At 48.0% G+C, this 10,000-nt stretch overlaps 1 protein-coding gene across 6 annotated transcripts in view; it reads left to right on the top strand.

Annotated features, from left to right (window-relative positions):
• The window catches only part of LOC119576304 (disco-interacting protein 2-like), a 79,620-nt gene that overhangs the window by 49,663 nt on the left and 19,957 nt on the right, over positions 1-10,000 (top strand). The gene's annotated exons all lie outside the window — the stretch shown is intronic.

Raw genomic sequence — 10,000 nt, 5'->3', positions numbered from 1 at the left:
GTATTATTGTAAGAAGCTCAGATGCGACACTCAGCCATGCAGTCACGTATATTTTGATGTTTTATTAATCGTTAATGAGATTAAAAGGATGTGAGTTTGACTTGTTTTCCTTCAGTCGTTCCTCCGTCCATGACCCTCTCCATGGCCAGTCCCTCCCCCTCCCACCCCGCCCCCGCCCCTCCACCTTCCATGCGAGTTGACGTCACGGCCGCAAAGAGATGTGACCCGTACTTGTGTCCACTCTCAGAAATTGCAGCTTCCGTTTTTTGCGTGTGGACGTGCAAGCATCTCCTTCCACATCTTTACGAGAGGAACTTTCCCTTGAACGAGATTTTACTTCTTTGTACTTTAGACAGGGCGTTAGGGAAGGGGATGTGTAGGATCGAGAGGGAGTGTGGGAGGGCTCTAACCTGGGAAGCGCCTTTGCTTGAGCACCGAGTAATTGCGGCGAGTCGAAGCTGTTCTGCATGATTCGGCTCATGCACTGTTCAGTCATGCAGCTGCTAGGAAAGTGGAATGGTCAGGTCGAGATGTCAGTACCTTTTTCACTTCGATTGCCTGGACAGAATGTTCCAGCTGGCGGGATGGCGAGCAAGACCCGCATGTATCAGTCGACAAGGGCCCGAAAGTGGACCGCTGGCCAGCCATTCCACCCTCGGCCAGTTCTCTCGCCTGGCCCTAAACCTGTCCTAGCAATTAGACGTGACTGTCCCTCTCGGAGCCAAATGGGCGTGTCTGGTCCAGGTAGCACGTGGCTAGCGTGTTATCACTGTTTAGAGCGCGGAATGTGAATGGAAGCGAGTTTAGATGCGCTGGTATCTCCCGTATCCCAAACACCCTGCTTATGAGTCGCCTTATCTCGGATGGCGTTTTTGTTGCCGCTGCCTAGGCCGCGGATGCTGGGCGGAGTGTTAGGGGTGGATGCGGGTGCAATAACCGTGGGAAAGCGCATTGGGTGAGCGCGCTCTACCCTCTGTGTTGACACATTTTAAGGGAATCTGTTTCTGATATCAGTAGAGCTTTCGCGAGACCTCCAGCGGAAGTCTGGTGAGTTTTGTGCGCATTGGGTGGGTAGATGCAGAGTTGGTGCCCAGAGCGGTGACGTGAACCCCGAGTGACGCATCTCTATCTGGGAAGCATCAGGTGGTCCGCCCTCTGCAACTGCCATAAAGACGAGCTGTTGCTAGCGACGTCTGTGGTTATTTGCCGATTCCTTCATGACCTGAACCCGTGGCCAACTTTCGGGCGTGCGGTATGGAAGCAGAAAAGCAAGGTCCTTGTGCACCCCCCCCCCTCCCGAGGCGGAGCGAGACGAGGGCGAGTGAGGACGGCCCGACGTCTCCGCGCGATGGAGCTAGCACGGCGAGGGAGGGCGTGAGCGGAAGTCCCACTGCTGTGAGGTGTTGCACGTGGTGGGTGTGGGTGCGGGCGTAGGCGGGTGCGTGCGATGGAGGGGGGAGGTTGTGGAGTGAATAACTTTCTTGTATTTTAACAGTTTTTGTTTCTTCGGACAAAATTCCATTCGCGGTCCTCTCTGCGCTGCGCCCACTATCAGCAATTGGTTTCTCGCGCGACGGAGCTATTCTTGCGATACTTCTTTTGCTGAATCCGTATATCCACAGCATTGTTTTACCAAACTAGGACAAGAGTTCCGTCCGTCACGTTTATTTACGCTTTTTGTGTTAATGACGCAGTGATTAAAACAGACGGGGAGGGATGTGGGCTTAAGGGACCTGCGTGGGCGAGAAACAGTTGACAAAGTTGAGAGGATGGGCGATGGTTAGGTGCCGGTGGTAAGTCAAATCAGACTAGCGGTGTGGGCGTGGGCGTAGATGCGTTCAGCTATTATTACCGTGGCGTGTGTGGGCCTCGTGGTATGCTGGCCCAGGACAACGCTAACCGACATATACACAGACACTCCAGCCACCGTGCAGCATTTAGAGTGGGACATACCCGTATGGAAGGCACACACGTTGATAGATTTATGTATATATTTTTTTAGCGGTCCGCATCACTTTTGGACTACGTACATGTGCCTTATCATGAAATGTTTCTAGTATTTAATCCACCGCAACTCACACTGCAACAACAAAGGTATTATAAAGTATGTACTGGTGACTCAGACTTGAAAAGCCTTTCCCGAGGCTTTGAGAAGAACTAGAAACGCTTCGAAGATGTCGCGCCCACGTCCGTCACCTCTGCAGCCGGGAAGCTTAGCAGTCCTCTTAGGAGGGACACGATACACGAGATATACACCATGGCCACTCCGAGTCTTTGCTCTTCTTTCACATACAAATGCTCTCTCTCCTCTATTCTACCCCCCCTCTCTCTCTCTCTCTCTCTCTCTCTCTCTCTCTCTCTCTCTCTCTCTCTCTCTCTCTCTCTCTCTCTTCTCTCTCTCTCTCTCCTCTTCTTCTCTCTCTCTCTCTCTCTCTCTCTCTCTCTCTCTCTCTCCTCTCTCTCTCTCTCTCTCTCTCTCTCTCTCTCTCTCTCCTCTCTCCTCTCTCGTCCTCTCTCCCCTCTCTCTCTCCTCTCCTTCTCTCTCCTCTCTCCTCTCTCCTCTCTCCTCTCCTCTCTCTCTCTCTCTCTCTCTCTCTCTCTCTCCCCCCTCTCTCTCTCTCCTCTCTCTCTCTCTCTCTCTCTCTCTCTCTCTCTCTCCTCTCTCTCTCTCCTTCTCTCTCTCTCCTCTCTCTCTCTCTTCCCCTCTCTCTCTCTCCTCTCTCCTCTCTCTCTGAACTCTCTCTCTCCCCTCTCTCTCTCTCTCCCTCTCTCTCCCCTCCTCTCTCTCTCTCTCTCTCTCTCTCTCTCTCCTCTCTCCTCTCTCTCTCCTCTCCTCTCTCCTCTCTCTCTCTCTCTCTCTCTCTCTGTGTGTGTGTGTGTGTGTGTGTGTGTGTGTGTGTGTGTGTGTGTGTGTGTGTGTGTGTGGTGTGTGTGTGTGTGTGTGTGTGTGATAGAAGAAAACAGTAGGGAAAGCCAGAACAGGTCGTTATTTTTGCCAGCCCATAAGGGCCGCAGTGCTATTACTTGCGAATAAAACTTTGCAGGTAGCATGACTTGCAGTAACCATGAGCGTAACAATGTTTCATTGGACGGTGATGGCGGTGAAATGACCCCTGATGATAGTCATAACAGGAAAGACACTAATTGCGTTGCTTCGGGAAGTATGAATAGTAATGAAATTGAGAAACTCGAAGAACCTCTGTTTATAGCGATGGCTTGAGTAACGACTGGCGTGTCTGTGAATGCAGCGGACAATAGCTGCATTTTTTTTCCTAAAAACTAGGATCGATGAGTAGTTTTAATACAGTAAACATCACACCGGGAGTGCCGTTATGAACCGCTGTCGGAAAAGTCATTTCCGATCGGTCCTCTCAATCTCAGAAGTTTCGAGCCTTGGCCAGATTTCCAGGTTTCATAGAATGTGATGATCTTATGGCCTTCACAATATTTTTGGTAGATGTTTCTTTGTTTTTGATGATCGGGTGTCCTGCGACCAGCCTTTTATCGGATGTATTATTCAGTCATGACATCGGCACACTTGAATCTGTCGTAAAACTTGACCCCGTTGTTCGATTGTGTCGTCATCTCTATCGTTGAAATAAAATGTCCGCTTTCAATATTCGAGCTTCTTGAGGTCGCTTTCCCTTGCGCGTGGGCGAAGCTGCGACATGATGCAAGAGGCTTCCAGGGAAAAGTAAGATCCATGTGCACGACCCAACCTTTTTACCCGGAAGATGGCATCAGGTGAACATCCTTGATTACGCGAGATTTGAATATTAAGTGAAGGTGAGACTTTTTGTGTGTGAAGTTTGAAAATATAATGATTCGGAATATATTCTCTTATGTCCAAGTAAACTTACTTCGAAGAATTGTTAGGAAATGGCATTCAACCTTGATTCTAAGATAGGTGTACATCAAGGAGTAGTGTGTCTGGCACGGTGCCAGGTGCTTCCACGACCCACGTACCGCCCCACCCACCCGCCCCGATTGCCCCGTGGGTGCAGCCCTTCCATGAATCTCGGTTTGTCAGTAATTTGTAAATAATTCAACGAGGAATTTTAGGTTTCCGGGGATCCAGGATGGTGTCAAGATAAGGACGATTTGCTTTTTTTGTTTTTTTGTAAGCACTACGTTAAGTGAGTATAAGTATTTTTCTCCGACGTTGATGATAGCGTTATGTATTCATTTGTAATCTTGCTAATGGACATGACGCATCGGGGAGTTTTTTCCTCTTGTATATTCCTATTAGAAGTGACGCATTCCTCCTTGTCTTTGTTTGAAGCGGAATTGTGAGAGTTAACCTGACGAGGATAAAAGAAAAAGCTCGGGTTTACGTTAAGTTACCAGAAGGACGAGCGTTTTGTTGCTGGCGTCGGATACGAGCAGATAGATCCAGCCTTCCTTGCGTTGTGGTGGTAACTGGTCGGACTGGCCGCGTCTCCGTTATTCGCTTCAAGGTTTCGCGAGCGGAGTGCTTCCACGGGGATCTCAACGACAGGTCAGGACGTGCATGTCTCTGCTGGCTGTTCGTCCGCCCGTCCGCGCTCCCACACGCCCACGCCTCGGCTGGATTTGGGCACAAGGGTGGTGATCTCGACGGGCGAGGAGAAGAAGGCGCTGGAGGCGAGTGGAGAGCGCGTGGCTGTTCCTGAGCGGTGTGAATGCTGGGAAGGGAGAGGTTGGTGGCGGTGCAGAGTCATGTAGATCACGTTTCACGAATCGTGGCTGCACGCCGTCTCTGCGCTGTGTATCGCTGTGCTTGCTGAAAGCCAGGTGAGGGTGGGAATGCCGGGGGAGCGGGGCAAGACGTAGGCAACATTATACCTCTGCTACTGGTTGTTCGGTCTCGTCATGCCGGGACCTGTTCTGCTCTCGCGGGGTCTGGTGCTGCAGGTCTGCAACACGCTTCGAGTAGATTCACCGCAGTCGAATGATGACTAAAACGTGAGGGCGACTGCGTTATTGTTTGTGTAATAAAGGGATGGCGCAATCGCATTCGGTCGCATGCTTGGTTCGTTGACCAGATTGCATTTTGAAATCTGACCCGAATCCATGTGCTCCGCGCTTGCACCTCCGGCGGCTGGGCGGGAAATGGGTGTGCAAAGTTCAGTTCTTCGTCATGTAGTAGTTGTTAGTTTCAAAACAGCGAAACAGACGTACGTACAAATTTATAGGGATAGTCTCATGCCATTATATGTCTAGGGTGAGGGTTCTAACTGAGGAACACTTCTGATAGGTCGTTCGCAAAGCCAGCGATTAACTGAATGTGACGACCTTGAGTTTTTGAAATGCATAGATGGCTGAACGCTGGCTACGCCCAGGCGCCCAGTGTGTGCGTGGGCCAGGTGGTCATTAACAGGGTGAGGTTTTGTACTGTCCCGATGCCACAGGTGTGCACGAGCGCCCTACCCGCGCTGCCGCAGTCATGGCTGTCTAGCTTTCGTTGGAGCGACAGAGCGGAAATCAAGGCTCTCTGAGATCGTAAATGGCCGCCAGGACTATTTCCGCGGCTGACTCTTACCTTCTAATGATTTCCCTCAAGAACCTGGACCTTCCGGCCATAATTACATGTATCATACCGCCTTCTTCGGGGAGCATGATTGAGTGGACTGATAAGAAGGGGCGGACATCCCACGGTTCGAGAAATGAAGGGGGAAATTCTCGAGAGAGTGATGGCGTGCCCTGTAGCCGTTCCGCCTTCTAACGGCGTGCCGGGGGTGCGAGGCATATCCTTCTGTCACTGGGCAGCTGCGGAGGGACTGGCGGTGAGATGGACTCGTGGAAGTGAGTGGCATGTTGTTGTGAAAGTGGTCGGACGTGTGTCTTACGACCGTCGCTTGTTGGCGTTGATTTCGGGTTTGTTTATTTTTTCATGTGCTGTATCGCAAAGGCACTTGGTCACAAATGGCAAAACACGTCGAGCTTAAGAGATCAGACAGGAGAGGCCGGAGCAGGTGGTTTTGTCCAAAAAGTGTGACAGGTGGTGCCAACGTACGGTATCAGCAGTATCTCGACAACTGGTGTGAAATACGATGACGGTACAAACGTGATTAGCCAGGGACTCTGGGTGTGGAAAGACGCTTTATCTGTCGGGAAACACGGGTCTGCGTGTCGCGTGATGTAGTAACATGATCCGCCTCCTGCTGTAACGCTAGCGTATTTTTTATTTCTGTAAAGCTCAGGGGAAGGCAGGAGAAGCGGTGAGACGCTTTGACTCGGGCATACCGAACATATATATATATATATATATATATATATATATATATATATATATATATATATATATATATATATATATATACATATATATATATATATATATATATATATATATATATATATATATATATATATATATATACACATACATGCATATACATATACATACACATATATACATACACACACACACACACACGTTTTCTCCGAAGGTTTGCGGTTAACCAGGCAAGATATTTTCTGATGTGAGATATAATAAATACATTGGCGACCTCCCCGCTGCGGAAGTGAATCACAAGGCTGTGCCGGGACATCGGATGTGGAAGTGCTATTCATTTTAAAAAATCAAACATGTCCTCTTTTGATTTAGATAAATGTTAAGCCAAACAAAAACGCTTAAAGCTTTATGAAATTACAAACCAGAAGAAGAGAGGAAACGCAACGCTCACGCGCGTCATCACACAAAAGACAGGATTTGTTTATCTCCTGAGGATCTGTAACGTAGCGCCTCGGATGCTCGCTCGAGTCACGATCTCTCGGTAATGAGCCAGGATGGATGAGCAATGTCGCGCGAGGAACGCCGCTCCGCCTCACTGTGTGACACACATGGAAGGCTACGCAAATGTCACGCGTTGCCTTGAATGGGCGGGAGTAAATGGGATTGATGCTAGCTCCCCGCTGCGCGTTTTCGGGGCGGCGGAAGAGGTTTAAAAATCACTAGCACGTGGAATGGGTTGTTGGGGCTGTTTTTTTCCAGTCAAGAAACGCTTTCATTCCCTAACTACCCTTGACTTTTATGGTGCCATCGAGTGAGTTTTTTGGGCTGGCGAACCACAACGATTTAATTGCGGGCAGAAATAATGCATTAAATTAATATGAGATTCGGTACAACGACTTAACGTAAGCATTAATAAGACAAGAAAGATAAGCAAAGACCGTAGGTTGATTTAACGAGGAAAGCGGACGAAACTCGGTGTGATTAGAAGACCATCTTTCATGAAAAAAGGAAGGAAGCAGTTTGATTTGCCTGCTGCTTGAGTAAAGATAATGCATCTTCAAGATGTTCGTTTCTTTGCGGTTGTGGTGATAATTGTATTCTCCTTCGTTTTCTTATGATCTTATCTGATTTGACGCCTTCAATAAACTTACGATGTTGTTTTTTAATATTTTGTTTTATTCCGCGATGAGTCTGGCTCCTCAAAGTTGTACAATCTGCTTCATCCCGAGACGTCAGAGCCTCATTCCTCGTGACCTCGCCCGCTTTGCACGGAGAAATTTTATGATGGGAAGTTTATCAGCCATGAAAACGACCATTATGCTGAATGTCAAGGTCAGTGTGTTTATGAAGCGCAGTGAAGTCGCGGCTCTAGTTGTGCCACTGCTGTAGAACCTTTCACAAAGAAACGGGTCCTGGGAAGAAGTGTGAAGGTCTGCTCTGTCGCTTCTGTTTCTCTGTCACTCACTCACTCACTCACTCACTCACTCACTCACTCACTCACTCACTCACTCACTCACTCACTCACTCACTCACTCACTCACTCACTCTCTCTCTCTCTCTCTCTCAACCCACTCTCTATCTATCTATCTATCTATCTATCAAGCAATCAGTCATTCTATCGTCAATTGCATCAGGAAGTCGAAATATCTTCCAAACTTCTAAAAGGAATGCCATCAAGCCGATGTTGAAGACGCGAACGATGACTCACGCGTGTAGGAGTTTCCTCGGCCTGCCTCTCGCCTCGTTCATCCCCGGCTGACAAGTTGTGTAATGGCCGTATATTGGGTCAACGTAAGTTTCCGGTCGGCGCGTCAAAGGTCACAGCGTGCCTGGGGTTAACGGCACTTATAGGGTGTTTCGCGGGAAACCGTCCGTCGCCCCACGAGGCAGCGGGCCAACAGGGCGGCGAGCGATGTGGGAGTGCGTTGGCGGGACAAGGCAAGCAGTGCGTTGGGTCAGGAGGAAGAGCAAGCAAGGGAGGGAGGGAGGATGAGGATGGACTTGTAGCGTGCCTTGGGCTCCTCGAGTTTCCTTCCTGATAGCTGCGGTTCCTTCTCGAGAGTCCTTCGTGAGAGGAAGGATCGTGTGGCGCAAGGTCTTCCTACATGCAGCGACGACCCCTTGGCAGCCTCATGCATGACCTCTTGCAGCCGCGGCCCAGTGCCTTGCTCTTTCTTTATTTGGTTTGCAGCTGAATTTCTACGAGTACATGTGTAAAGTAAATCAGAGATGATTATATTCCTATATTGTTTAAACTCGTGTAATGGGCGATATTAGTGCAGTAAGGAAGGCTATGCATTATTATTTATTTATTTATTTTAAATCACGGGTTGAAACAACTGGAATATGTTTGCGTCGTAACATTATAGTGTAGGATTCCTACCACGTCTTATTCAAGCGAACAATCGGCATTTTTAGTCTTTTTTTCTTTGGTGGAGATTTGGCTCTCGTGATGCCAGTTTAGAAAGGACACGTTCCTTTGCACGACGGAATCCCGATGTTATTCCCTTTGGAGGTCTTGCAGCGCAACCAAAAAATATTTCTCATTGCCAGCGGTAAGAGGCGGCGCTCACTGCGACTGTTGCATTATCCACGTGAGCTGCATGAAATCGATAAGAGCCATAATTCTGAGAGTCACTGTCAGAGATTGGATGACACCTTTGCCACTGTGATGCGCTCAGTCACCTCTTGTTTTTTTTTTTTTTTTTTTTTTTTTTTTTTTTTACGTTTGCCTCTTCTTATGTCGATTTTGTTGAGACTTTGTATGTTTGTATTATGTATTTATTTATTTATATTAACTTTTAATGTCCATAAATGATTTTATTGATAATTGTGATCATTAGTAATTTATTTATTTATATTATTATTATTGTCATTGGTTATTATTATTATTATTATTATTATTATTATTATTATTATGATTATGATTATTATTATTATTATTATTATTATTATTATTATTATTATTATTATTATGCAGCAGCAACAGTATTATTATTAGTATTAGTAGTAGCATCATTATTATTATTGTCATTATTATTATTGAGTGCGTTTGTCTCTGAGTGAGTGAGTGAGTGCGAGAGGGCAGTCATGGTGTGGAATACGACCGGTTTGTGGACACGGTGAGCACACCTGTGGTGGGGTGGCTGGCTGGTGTGGCCGAACACCCTTCCTTCCCCAAGTGGCTCTGCTCCACCCTTCGCTTCTCGCGCCAGTCGGCAGTTGGGAAAATAGTGCAGTCGTTCTATGGAGTTTTGCCACGAAGGATAGACCGGGTCGGAAGCGTTGGGTAGGACGCTTTGTAGCCTCGAGTAAAGGAACAAGGTGGAGGTGATACCGGGAGTACTGTACCATTATTTTTTGTCTGACGTGTATCCTGAGATGTCTGTCCGAGATGAGGCTTTTCTTTGCGAGAATAAGCTGTTTGGATCTGTCTGTAACCTTATTTGTAGGCCCTTGATTTCTCTCTCTCTCTCTCTCTCCCTCCCTCCCTCCCTCCCTCTACCCCCTTTTCTGTCTCTATCTCTATCTCCCACTCTTTCTATCTATCTATCTATATATCTATCTGTCTATCTATCTCTACCCCTTTCCCTCCCCTTCCCATCCTTCCTCCCACCCTCTCTCCCTTCCTTTCCTTCCTCCTTCCCTCCCCACTTCCCTCTACCCTCCCTCCCCCTTCGCCTTCTCTCCCTCCTTTCTCCCTTTCTCCTTCCTTTCCCCCTTTCTCCCTCCTTTCCTCCTTTCTCCCTCCTTTTCCCCTCCCTCCCTCCCTCCCTATCCTTC

Source organism: Penaeus monodon, chromosome 8 (assembly GCF_015228065.2).
Source record: "Penaeus monodon isolate SGIC_2016 chromosome 8, NSTDA_Pmon_1, whole genome shotgun sequence".
Classification (NCBI taxonomy): domain Eukaryota; kingdom Metazoa; phylum Arthropoda; class Malacostraca; order Decapoda; family Penaeidae; genus Penaeus; species Penaeus monodon.
The sequence above is the reverse complement of the archived record's forward strand: the minus strand, read 5'-3'. Positions and strand labels throughout refer to the sequence as shown.